The following is a 13,039-nucleotide window of genomic DNA, read 5'->3' on the forward strand; positions in this document are numbered from 1 at the left end:
TGGCCACCCTGCACGCCTGAGTGCCCTCACAGCCAACTATGTCCATCGAGCCACCCCCTGCCGGGGTGGCCCGTGTCAGTACAGCCTGGCTAATGAGTAAGGGGCAGGAGGAGGGGCTGCCGTGGTGACCTGCGGGATGAGCCCTGCCTCCCTGGGCACTGAGGCCCTGCTGCCCAGCCCGCTGCCCCAGCCACCGAGTAGAACACGATGGAGGCCTGGACTCCTGGGAGTCACCCAGACTGCTGTCTGTCGGTAACTTGTGTCTGATCTCCCAGAGGGGCTGGCAGTAAGGCCTCATCAGGAGAAGGTCCAGGGCTGCCTGTGGTGGCTGGGGGAGGAGTGCCGAGGCCGGGGCAGGGCAGCCTGGCCGCGGCAGCTGAGCCACTGGGCACCCAGGGGTGATGGTGCCCACAATGCCTCCCCTTTCTCAGAGGAACTCTCGGCCTGCCCAAGGTCACAGAGCAGGTAGTGGCAGAGCCTGAGCAGACCCCAACCCTGCCTTTCCCTGGGAGGAGCAGCTTCCCAAGAATCGGGGGCCATTCAAAGCCCATGGCAGTGAGGTCCCTAGCTTTTCCTGCTGGAGGGGCCTGGGCCTGGGGATGGGAGCTAGGACACCTGGCAGAGTCCCGAGCCCCCCCACTGCCCGTCACCCCTTTCAGCAGCATCTCTGAGAGCCAGGGGTGGCACTGCTTGGGAAGGCAGCTCACTATGCCTGCCAATCATTGTACTCAGCAAGGTTGTGACTCGGCATCCCACTGGGGTCCTCTGTCACCCTCCCAAACTGCCCCATCTGCTTTTCCTTGCAGGGATGGCCTGTGACTCCCCCCTCAACCTGCCCCAGGACCAGCAGGGCAGTGGGAACCAAGAGAGGCATGGAAGGATTGCACCAGTCACCTGGCCCAAGCCTGGATCAGGCTTTCGAGTGTGGGTTCAGCCCAGGAGAAGGAGGAGTGAGCGCAGGGCCAGGAGGAGGACAGGCAGGCTGGCGGCTGTGGGGGGTACTGAAGACACCCTAAAGTCCCACTTGGTTCCCATGTCCACCCCTGCAGCGGAGGAGTGGCTGGCGGGACTCTGAGATGCTCCCAGGGCCTCAAGGAGGAAGGAAGAGACCCTGAAGGAAAGGAGGCAGGACAAATACAAAAAAAAAAGGCGCATGCTATGCCCACAGGCTGCCCCGAACCCAGGCCCAGCCCCACCCCAGTCAACACGCAGCCTTCTTTCTCGACACGGAATTCCAGAACGCTCCACTGGCAGCACCTGCATCAGGATCACCGGGAGGTCGCACTCCCGCCCTTGTTCTGATGGTTCCTATCACGGCACTCTCCAACCTGTGCACCAAATATCGCCTTTACCACCTGCTCAGAGGAAAGAAGACGTTTTATCACCATTGTGGCAGTGATGATGGCGTCACATGGGAGGAAGTGCGGGTGGAAGCAGTAGCCCCACAGGCCAGGCCACACAGCTGGACGTCTGACTCCTCTCGTCCAATGCCTTCTCCACATCCTTCCCGCCTCTGTCCCGTTCCCATGGTCAGCCTCCTCTTCCAAAATGGCAGCTGCAAATCCTCCTGCCCCCAGGGGACCTGGGTCGGGGGTCTCTGTTATGTGAAACCAGCTGCTTGCAGCTGACAGGGCCTCTGGGGAGAGCAGCCACCCTCCAGCCTTGGCCTGTCACCTCCTGTCATAGCAGTGCAGTGAGCCCGGCAGCAGGAAGCAATATCGCATGGCAGCCCGAGACTACAGAGGTGTTTGGGGAGCCCACTCATGTAGGCAGAAGGGTCCTTCTCACTCCAGGTCACTTTTAATGAGCTGCCTCCCCTGCCCCCACCACGCTGCAAGGTGCTCAGTGCAGACGCCCCGCCACCAGCTTGGAGACACCAGGCTTTCTCTGGAGCTGACTAGGGTCGAGCCCTCAGCTGCACAGGACAAAGGTCGGATCATCTTCCCCAGGGCCAGTCCTAGGCTGAGCATCTCCAAAATCCCTTCTCAGGATTTCTGTGATAGGAGCCAATGTATCCTGCATTTTCTTCCAGGAGACATTCCTCTCCCACACTCCTCTCAGAATTTCTGAATTTCAATCCCCAAGCCCCAGTGGCTTTGACCCTGGCGGGGAGCAAGAGCGATCACTGCCATGCATTGGCCGCCCCAGGCAAAGGTGGCATGGGCCGGGGGAGCCACCTCCTCCAGGTGTGGGGTGTCAGAGCTCTGTGAGTCCCCGAAGTCTCCCGGCAATGCCTTCAGGCCCTCCTTTTGTGGTGGTAACCGCAGAATCAGCCGCACCGCCCTGCAGCCATCTGCAGACTCAGCTCCGAGTGGGGTTTTCCAGGATTCCTCCCTGGAACCTGAGATGCTGTAAGCAGAGCTGCGGGTGGGCCCTGTGCGCCATCCTGTGGCTGGCAGGGGCTCCGAGACTTTAGCCTCTGCCGTCTCTCCGGAGCGTCCAGCGCTGTCAGGAGCCACACACCACGCTTCAGTCCCGCGCCTTCTGTGGTCCCAGATACGGCGCACAAGAGACTGATCGGCAGCTCACTCTCAGGAACAGCACTGCTGATCCCCTAGAATGTGAAAGCAAGTCCCGGCGATGCTGGACCCTTTCACTTCTCAACTGATCACTTGTTTCCAAGGCCCTTATTTCCCGGGGCACGTGGCCTGCGACATCTGCCTGATGCCAGTTGCCGCGTCCGCCAGGGTTCTCTGATGGAAACAATAGAGAGGAAGGGAGGGAGGGGAAGAGGGGTCATCGTTGCTTAGTGATCCAGAAGAGGGCTGAGCAGCTGGCCTCGAGCAGGGAGAATCAAGCAGCCCTGAACCCTCAGGGTTATTCAGGGAAAGCTGACTCAGCCCCAACGCCTTTAGTCGCAGAGACAAATTCCTGGAAGACCAGGGTTAGCAAGACCTAACCTGAACAAGAAAGGAGGTGGGAAGGGTGGGAAGAAGGGAACCTTGAGCTGCCTGAAGTGGGGCAGGGTCCCCCCAGAGGGTGGGATGCTATGAAAGTTAAAACATGCCTACACAGCGTGGCAATTCACGCCTGTAATCCCAGCACTTTGGGAGGCCAAGGTGGGCAGATCTCAAGATCAGGAGTTTGAGACCAGCCTGGCCAACATGACGAAACCCCATCTCTACAAAAAAATACAAAAATTAGCCAGGCATGGTGGTAATCCCAGCTATTTGGGAGGCTGAGGCAGGCGAATCACTTGAACCCAGGAAGTGGAGGTTGTAGTGAGCCAAGATTGAGCCACTGCACTCCAGCCTGGGAGACAAGGGCAAGACTCCATCTCAAAAAAAAAAAAAAAAAAAAAAAAAAAGTGCCTACATATCCTGCCTCATTTATTTATTGCTGCATGACCCATGGCCCCGAAAATTGGTGTCTTAAAACTATTACCATCTGTGTCGTGACTCTGTGGGGTGAGTTGGGTGGTCCTTCTGCCTCCCCTGGTCCAGCGTGTCTGCGTCACCTGGGACTGGCCAGGGCTGGCCCGTCCTCCAGGCTCATGCCCAGGCCACAGTGGGTGCCTGCACTCAGCTGAGACCGTCACTCGGAGCCTCTCCACGTACCATGGGCGTCTCAGCACGGAGCTGGAGCAGAAGACGGACATTCGATGGTGCAAGTGGAAGCTGCGTACAGGTCAAGAGCCAGCCTGGGGAGTCCCCATGGCCCTCTGCCTCATCCTGCTGACCACAGCTCATCATGGACTCACTCACATTTCACAGGAGAGGGAACAGCCTCCACTTCTAGGTGGCCGCGGCCATACCTTTTTTAGCCAGCACCCTCCTCTTCCTCCTCTCGATTCCTCCCTCTCCATTCTCTCCTCTCCTCTCTCCTGTGCCACCCGCTGTCTACACTTGGCCCCAAGCACCGGCGAGCAGACAAAGCCCCCCGAGGTCAGTGGGGAGAGGACTTACGCTTATCCAGGAAGGAGGACCCAAAGCTACCAAATCCTGGGAAGGGCAGGAAGCGGGGAAGGGGAAAGGAGTGGAGAGTCCTGGGACACCCCCAGCACACATCCTGGGACTGGAGAGGCTCTTGACCCAGGGGGTGCTGGCCCCCCAGCCCCATCAGCCTCGACGAGGCAGAGCCACGAGGCATGTGGGAGTGCCGGGAAGTCCCCTTCACTTGAGGGCTCAGCTCCTGCAGGCTTAGGGCCTGCTGGGGGCAAGGGCCGGGTCCTCGGACCCTCGCTTCATGAGAGTAATTTGCTGGAGTTCACCCAAGTACAGTCTGGGTCCAGGGCCCCTGGGAACCTTTCCTCCCTCGGTTCCACCTCACTGGGCCCGAAGGCGTTGCATTTGCTCTTTGGCTCCCAGAGACGGGTGCCGCCGGGCCAGGGACCAACGTCCTGCCCTCCAACCCTTCTCCACTTCCTCGTGACTGCAGAATACCCATTCCTCCCCTGGGAGGGTGGGGACTCTGGCTTGCTGATGGCTCAGCCCCACATTCAGGGCAAAGGACAGTTGGGGGGGGGCGCTAAGCTGTCCCCCTGCCTCGTCTCCTCCCCCCACCGGACGGTGACCAATACCTGCTAAATCCCTGAGGTTCCCCTCCCCGACTCCTCCTCAGTCGGCTAGTAGATTTTGGCAGCTGCCTCTCTCTACCTCCACCTAGCAGTCCCTCCCTCCACCCCTCACCCCTTCCTCTTGTCCTCTCTCCCTACTCTCATAAGGTCTCCCTGGCACCTTCCAGGCCCAGGTATTTTACCCCCAGAAATGACCAGGGCTCAGTCCCTGAGCTGACGTCAGCACTCCCAGTCTTTCAGGTGAGGGGAGAGACACAGCCAGCTGGCGAAGCCCTTGGCAGTGGCAGCAAGACCCCCAGAAGTCACTGCCAAGTGCTAGAAGATGGCGAGCCTTTCCATCTGGAGAAAAGTTACGAGAAATAAAAATAAACGTTACTCATCAACAAAACGAAATGAGCTATCAAGCCACAAAAAGACATGGAGCCACCTCGAACGCTTATTGCTTATCTAACTGGAAGAACTCTAATGTAAATGATGGACTTTACTTCATAATACTGTGTCAATATTGGTTAATCCGTGGTAACGAACACACCATTCTCCTGCAAGATGTCAACAGGGGAAACTGGTGGGGAGGTGGGGGTGGAGGTAGCGAGGTCACCGCAAACTCTATTCTTTCTGTGAAATTCTGTAAATCTAAAACTGCTGTAGAACAGAAAGTCTATTTTTAAAATGGTACACAAAATAATAACAACGGGGCATTTCTTGAGGTCTCTACATGTTCCCCTCCTGCACATGCATGCATTTCATGTTGGTTCCAAAATGCAGCGGCAGCGCTTTTCACAATTGCCAAAAAAGTAGGGCGAGCCCAAATGTCCGTGCACTGATGAAAGGAACACCATGATGTAGAATATCCAATCATGGAATATTATTCAGCCCTAAAAAGGAATGAAGTATTGATCCACTGAAAACAGGGATGAACTTTGAAACCATGATGCTATGTGAAAGAGGCCAATCACAAAAGGTCAGAGAGTGTGTGATTCCATTTCTATGAAATGTCCAGGACAGACAAACCCATCGAGACAGAGTAGATGAGTGATTTCCAGAGGCTGGCAAGGAGCGAGGGTTGGGGCAAGACAGAGGGTCACAGCTAAGTGGATATGGGGTTTCTTTGGGGGTCATGAAAATGTTCTAAAATTGATTGTGTTGCTAGTTTTGCATCTCTGTGAATATACTAAAAGTCATTGAATTGTATACTTTAAAAAGGTGCATATGGCATGTGACTTAACGGAGTTGTTTAAAGGTGTAAGGGGGAGGGACGCTGTAAGCTCTTTACATACCAAGGTTGTTGATGCGTAGGGATGGTGAATAATTGCATGTGCAAATAGGGATTTCTACATTTTGGGAAAATGCATTAGAGGCTCACCTGCAAGGCGGCCAGGATGACAGCAAGAGAAGTTGTCTGTTCAGCCTTGTATTTGCGGGGAGCTGCCACCCCAAGCCCTGGGCCCAGGCAGATTTTCAGCAGGCGCCTGGGCGTCTGAAAATCTTGCTGAGAGAAGCCCCATCACTTCATCCAAGTGAGAGCCTGTGCGCTTTGGCAGCAGCCCTGCGTGGCAAATTTAGGTTTAAACCAGCAGTTCCCACCTTGGCTGCACTTTATAATCACTCAAGAAGCTTTCACCAAAACACAACACTATCCAGGGCCCACCCCAGACGTTCTGATCTGAAATTGGCCCAGACAGCTGGGTTTTTGCCTGATTTCTTTAACTTCTTATATTATTTACACAGAAAAGTGTGTAAGTGTACAGCTTCATGGATTTTCATAAAATAAATACACTTGAGTAACCAGCACACAGGTCAAGAAACAGAACTGAACTGACTTCCAAGCCCCCTGGTTTCCCCTTCCAGTCACTCTCCCTTACCAAGGACAGCCACTGCCTTGGTTTTGGGCACCCGCGAATTCTCTGCCAGGCATTCTTCTAAACCTCCCTCTCTGATGCGCAGCTGGCATTGAGAGCCACGGGTCTGGACACGTTCACCCCGGGGCTGGGGAAGGGCCCAGCCTCTTAGCATGTTGCTGACAAATTTGATCCCAGTTTGTGTCCTTGGAGAAGGTGGAGGGGTGCGGTGCCACTGTGCTCGGAGGTTACTTCTCAAATTAACAGGTGCACGTCGTGACTCTCCTAGGCCTGCCTGATGTGGTGGGCTACTGAGCCTGCTACTGTTGGCTCTACCCCTGTGTGTCCCTGAGGTTACCCTTCCAGGCACTGCCAGGTCGGTCAGAGCTCAGCGACTCTCTACCGCCTGCCCCCGCCATCCCCTCCCAACTTGGCCAGCCCCGCCAAGGGGAGGATTTGGGGTCTGTGAAGTCAGCCTGGGTGCGGAGCAGGGGACACGCGCTGGGGACTTGGGCACCCAGCCGCAGGGATCCCTCTTACCGCCACTGTCCTCATCGGGTAGACCCTGGCTGGCCTGAAACACGGGGCTTTCTGAGGTCAAACAACGCTTCGCCCACGCACGTGACACCGCGGGGCGAGCAAACAGGAAGCCCGAGCCCTGGCTGCAGGCGCCGGCCCCGCAGCGCGCAGCCCGCCTCTCTGTACTCAGCGCAGCCTCGGGCAGAGAGCCCGGACACCACGGCCTAGGGGGAGATCCGCCGCCTGGAACGCCCCGCCGGGCCAGCCGGCCCCCCGCGCCCAACCCCTCCCGGTGGACCTTGCCCGCGGGGGCTGCACAGGACTCCCCAGGACGCACGGACCCTACGCTGGAGCCCCGGACAGGCCCCGAGCCTCCGCCGGCCACAGGCGATTGGACACCTCTCCCAGGATGTGCCAATCTTTATTTTTCTTCCTCTTCTTCTTTTTCAAGTTGAGATGGCGTGAATGGCATCTGTGCCTCCTAACCCGTAACCCCTCACTGACTGAGGCCTGTGCGGAGCTCTGCACGGCCCGCTGTCTCCACATCCGCAACCTCAGGGTCTTCATACTGACCCCACCGCACAATCCCTGGCTTGACTCTCTTTCCTCATCGGCCTTGCTAGGAGGCAGACCCCCAGCGCGAGAGCCGGTGCGGGGAGCTCCCGGACCACCTAGCAGGACAGTGCTTGACCCGGCAGGCCTACATCAGCCTGCGGGGGAAAAGGACGTCCCCACCTGCTCCTCACACCTGCACACCCTTCAGTGAGGTAGTTTGTTGAACCCAACCGGCATGAAAGAAAGGAAATAGACAATTTAAGCTCACTTCAGATAGATTTGGGTTACATTCTGATCCCGCCACTCTCCCGATGTGTTGACCTTGGGCGAGTCATAGATTCTCTTTTTTTTTTTTTTTTTTTTTTTTTTTTGAGACGGAGTTTCGCTCTTGTTACCCACCAGGCTGGAGTGCCATGGCGCGATCTCGGCTCACCGCAACCTCCGCCTCCTGGGCTCAGGCAATTCTCCTGCCTCAGCCTCCTGAGTAGCTGGGATTACAGGCACGTGCCACCATGTCCAGCTAATTTTTTGTATTTTTAGTAGAGACGGGGTTTCACCATGTTGACCAGGATGGTCTCGATCTCTTGACCTCGTGATCCACCCACCTCAGCCTCCCAAAGTGCTGGGATTACAGGCTTGAGCCACCGCGCCCGGCGTATAGATTCTCTTTAGTTTGTTCCTTCCTTGTAATAAACTCTGACATAGGTCTTGTTGCCGTATGTTCCAGCAACTCCATTTCCATAAACACCCAAAAGAACTGAAAGCAGGGACTGAGGCAGGCACATGCACACCCGTGTTGACAGCAGCACTGTTCGCTAGAGCCAGTAGTGGAAACAGCCCTCTTGTCCATCGACAGATGCATGGGTCAACCAAATGCAGCACATGCATCTGACAGAATGCTACTGAGCCATAAAAAGGAAGGCAATTCTGACAGATGCTACATATAACGTGGACATTATGCTGAATGAAATAAGCCAGAAACAAAAGAACAAACACTGTATGATTCCACCTGCATGAGGAACTGAGAGTAGTAGAATTCAAAGAGACAGAAAGTAGAATGGTGGTTGTCAGAGACTGGGGAGACAGGGCTGTGGGAGCTGTTTAAAGTGGAAAGAGTTCTGGAGATGGCTGGCACAGCAATGTGAAGCCATTTATTTATTTATTTTCATTTTTAATTTATTTTTTGAGACAAAGTCTCACTCTGTCACCCAGGCTGGAATCCAGGGCGCAATCTTGGCTCACTGCAACCTCCGCCTCCTGGGTTCAAATGCTTCTCCTGCCTTAGTCTCTCAAGTAGCTGGGATTACCGGCATGTGCCACCATGCCCAGCTAATATTTTTGTATTTTTAGTAGAGACAGCATTTCACTGTGTTAGCCAGGATGGTCTCGATCTCCTGACTTCATGATCCGTCCGCCTCGGCCTCCCAAAGTGCTGGGATTATGGGTGTGAGCCACAGTGCCCATGTTAGATGGACTATCACTCGTGTGGCCCAGCTGAAGTGCAGTGATGCAATCTCGGCTCACTGCAACCTCCTCTTCCCAGGTTCAAGCAATTCTCCTGCCTCAGCCTCCTGGATAGCTATGATTACAGGTGCCTGCTACCACGCCCTGCTAATTTCTTTTTCTTTTTCTTTTTCTTTTTTGTATTTTTAATAGAGATGAGGTTTTACTTTGTTGGCCAGGCTGGTGTCAAACTGTTGACCTTAGGTGATTCCACCTGCCTCAGCCTCCCAAAGTGCTGGCATTACAGGCGTGAGCCACCGTGCCTGGCCAAAGTTAGGCTAACATAGATGGAAGTATCTGGAACCTAGGAGACATATAATGTTATGGGGTTTTTTTTTCTTTCTTCCTAAAATTCTGGTTCCTTGGTTCCCGATGTTGTAAAGATATAGACTAGATGAAATTCAATGAACACTGTAAAAGTTCTTGGTTTTCTTTTCTTAAGTAGGTTAAATAATCTGCATAACACATTTTGTTGCATAACAAATCTTTTTTTCTTGTTTTCTTTTAATAAATCTTTCTGAAGAGAAGTAAGAGGAGGAGAAGGAGAAGAAGCAGGGAGAAGGAGATGACTCAAAAGAAAACTTTAGCTTGGCTCTTAGCATTTTCATCTCTGCAAATTCCCTGCAGAATACGTCTGAATGGTGTGTAGGAGCGTATGTGTTGATGTAATGATATATGTAGGGACAGGTGTCTCCATTATGTGCTAATCGTGCAGCACGAGATACATCTCATTTAATGCCAGCCTTTTTCAGGTAGATGCTTATTCCCATTTTCCAAATGACAGGCTCGAAGTTCAGGGAAAGAAAGGACTTGCCCAAGTTCACACTGCTAGAAAGTGGCAGAGTCAGAATATGAGGCTGGGTCGGTCCCCCATCCAAGTACACATCCTTTCTACATCATCTGGGATGACAAGTAGCTTTTTTCCAGCCTGCCAGCTCTGCTCTGTTGTACTCCATTGCTATCTTGTGAACTTCAGATGATTCAGCAAAGCAAAAAAAGAGTGAGGCGATCGACTCGTAATGTCTGCCGTGAGCATGGTTAGAGGAGTAACAGTGTGTGTGCTACGCAGGGACCTCTCCAACTTACATCACAGTGAGCACAGGTTTAGGAGCAGAACTGGAAAGAAAATATTTTTTTTTTCCTGTCTGTCTAGCAACTATTGGCCTGAAAAAGAACTCAGTGTCAGTATGCTCAGGAAGGCCCAGCCGTTCTACTGTTAGGGCTTCTAGCTGGCCTGGGCCTTCTCTGTCCCTTTGCCTTCCCGAGGTAGGGAAGGTGTAGAAATTCCAGTTGCGAATTTCTAGTAGATACTCTGATTTCTCCCAGTCCCCGGGCCTGTAAACTCCTGTCAGGCACACACGCCTTGGGATGTAGACAACTGTTGTCTTTCTCAAGCACGAGTTACCAGCAGTACATGTCTGTTTCCCAGCAGGTCACAGGAGGACGTGTGAGATCATTTCTGGCCCTGGCTCAAATGGAAGAAGTTCCATTAAAGCAGTTCCCGGGACCCGGCCTGGGCAACGTTCCTAGGATGGGCAAGGCAGTTGTTTGGGAGGCTTGGCACCTGCACAGCCCCACTGTCCTGTGAGGAAATGAAGGGTGTGAGCTTTCCCCCACCTGTCCACTTAGAAGCGTGGGTCAAAGCAGACGGGAGGGGCCATCTCCTTCCCACCTGGCCTTATCCTCCCTCCCCAGTACAGCAGAGCAGAGCTGGCAGGCTGGAGAAAAGCTACTTGTCATCCCAGATGAAGTAGAAAGGATGTGTACTTGGATGGGAGACCGACCCAACCTTATCTGCCACTTTCTTTCTTTTTTTTTTTTTTTAAAGAAATTCCCTCTGTTTTAACCTCTACAAAGAAAGTGCCTTTGAAAGAACCAATCCACTTTTGTTCACTGTTTCTGCTTTCCTCAGCCTTTTCTGCCTACACAGCCAAACTCCTATGCTCTGTTCATCAGAACACTGATTCTATTCTATTTTATTTTATTATATTTTGAGACAGAGCCTCACTCTGTTGCCCAAGCTTGAGTGCAGTTGGGCAATCCTGGTTCACCACAACCTACACCTTCTGGGTTCAAGTGATCCTTGTGCCTCAGCCTCTGAAGTAGCCAGGATCACAGGCACGCGCCACCACACCTGGCAAATTTATGCATTTTTTGGTAGAGACAGGGTTTCACCATGTTGGCCAGGCTGGTCCTGAACTTCCGGCCTCAAGTGATCTTCTGGCCTCAAGTAATCCACTTGCCTCAGCCTCCCAAAGTGTTGGGATCACAGGCGCGAGCCACCATGTCCAGCCTCATTCTGATTTATAGAATGAGGTGTTGCCTGATTCTGGAATCATAATAAAAGCCAGTTAAGATCCTTAAACTAGGCCAGGTGTGGTGGCTCACGCCTGTAATTCCGTATCTGCCACTTTCTAGCCGTGTGACCTTGGCAGACTCCTAAAAGGTGCTCCCAGGTCATCCCAGGCCTCCCAGCAGCAGGGTCTGGCAGGGTGACGAGCTGCCATCATGGTGGAGAACTTCAGTAGCAGGCAGGGAAACTGAGGCAGGGCCCAATGAGTGTGGTTGAAAGCTGCACATTCAAAAGTACACGGCTTCCCCCAGGCACCGCAGATCCTAGGCCTGAGCAAAGCAAGCGCCTGACCTCACAATGGCCCGCAGCTGCCTGTCCTGCAAGGCCTGGCACCAGACAGCTGCTTTGCGTGTGGCTGGCTCATGCTCCCAAACAATTTCTGCTGCCGTTAGGAACGAAGAAGCTCGGGCCAAGCCCAGTTGGTGTTTTCACAATTTCCTGTAAACAAAGGAAAAGATGAAGCTTATGTAACGCCCTCAGCTGGAGAGTGTTTGGCACAGCTGAGAGGCCTGGGTGCAGACAGCCCTGTGTCCAGGCAGGCGGGGGCCTGGGGCGTCCCTCTCAGGACTCTTCTTTCTGAACCTTCTGCAAACTCTCCAATGACCTCCAGGGCACATTTCAGAGTAAGGGACCGAGCTCAGGCTCCAAGAACCACAGAGCTAGAAGGAGGAAGTATCAGAGATAATCAGAACTAATATTCATTAGCCCCTATTAGAAACAAGTGCTTCACCTGCACAATCTCCTTTAATCCACACCCACCCTAGGAGGCAAGTCCTGATATAACCAATTAGTAGCTGAAAGATAGGCCTGGGAGTGGCCCAGCCACCCATGCTCACATGCTTGGGTTTGGTCGCTTGGCCCTCAGCCTCCCTTCCACCTCCTGCTCAAAGCTTTCTGTGCAGCAGCAGCTAAAACCCGCATTTCCCACGCTCCCCTGGGGCAGGGTTCCAGGGAAGAACAAAGTTGCGTGCTTTAGATGCACGTGTGTAAGAGTTCGATGCTCCCGCTGGTAACAAGGGCGTGGAGAGGCCAGGTTTCCTGCACTAGTGACCTCTCATCCAGCCGCCACTTCTGTTGGTGTCAAAAGCAGTCACAGTGGCGGCGGTGGTGCCAGCTCTCCAGCCCACGCTTCCCTGGGATCGAGCCCACAACAGGAAGATGTTTTTGTCGTATTTTGTTCTGTTTCTTTGAGATGGAGTTTTGCTCTTGTTGCCCAGGCTGGACAGCAAACTCTGCTTCCCCAGTTCAAGTGATTCTCCTGCCTCAGCCTCCTGAATGGCTGAGATTACAGGCGCCCACCACCACACCCAGCTAATTTTGTGTTTTTAGTAGAGACAGGGCTTCGCCACGTTGGCCAGGCTGGTCTCGAACGAACTCCTGACCTCAAGTGATCCGCCCGCCTCGGCCTCCCAAACTGCTGGAATTACAGGCGTGAGCCACCTCACCCAGCCTACAGGGAGTTCTAGGACCTTCACAGTTGTGGGGTGGCCTCAGGTGGGTGGTGTGGATGTATCCTGGCAGCCATTCTTGGAGGCCCAGCCTCGATCTTGCTCCTTCAGCTCTTCCAGTGATTTTGCAGAGAACCTAATTCCCTTTATGGAGTGTTTTCTGTTGAAATTGCCTAGAGTCATTTGTGCTTCCTGTACTGACCTGGCTGATACAGCCCCCGAGCACAGAATCAGCAGAATTGGGACCAACACCTGGGTCTCCTGCCCCCACACACCCTCTGCCACTTCTTCTGCCCCTCAGAGGAGG

The sequence above is a fragment of the Saimiri boliviensis genome, chromosome 17, assembly GCF_048565385.1.
Source record: "Saimiri boliviensis isolate mSaiBol1 chromosome 17, mSaiBol1.pri, whole genome shotgun sequence".
Taxonomy (NCBI): domain Eukaryota; kingdom Metazoa; phylum Chordata; class Mammalia; order Primates; family Cebidae; genus Saimiri; species Saimiri boliviensis.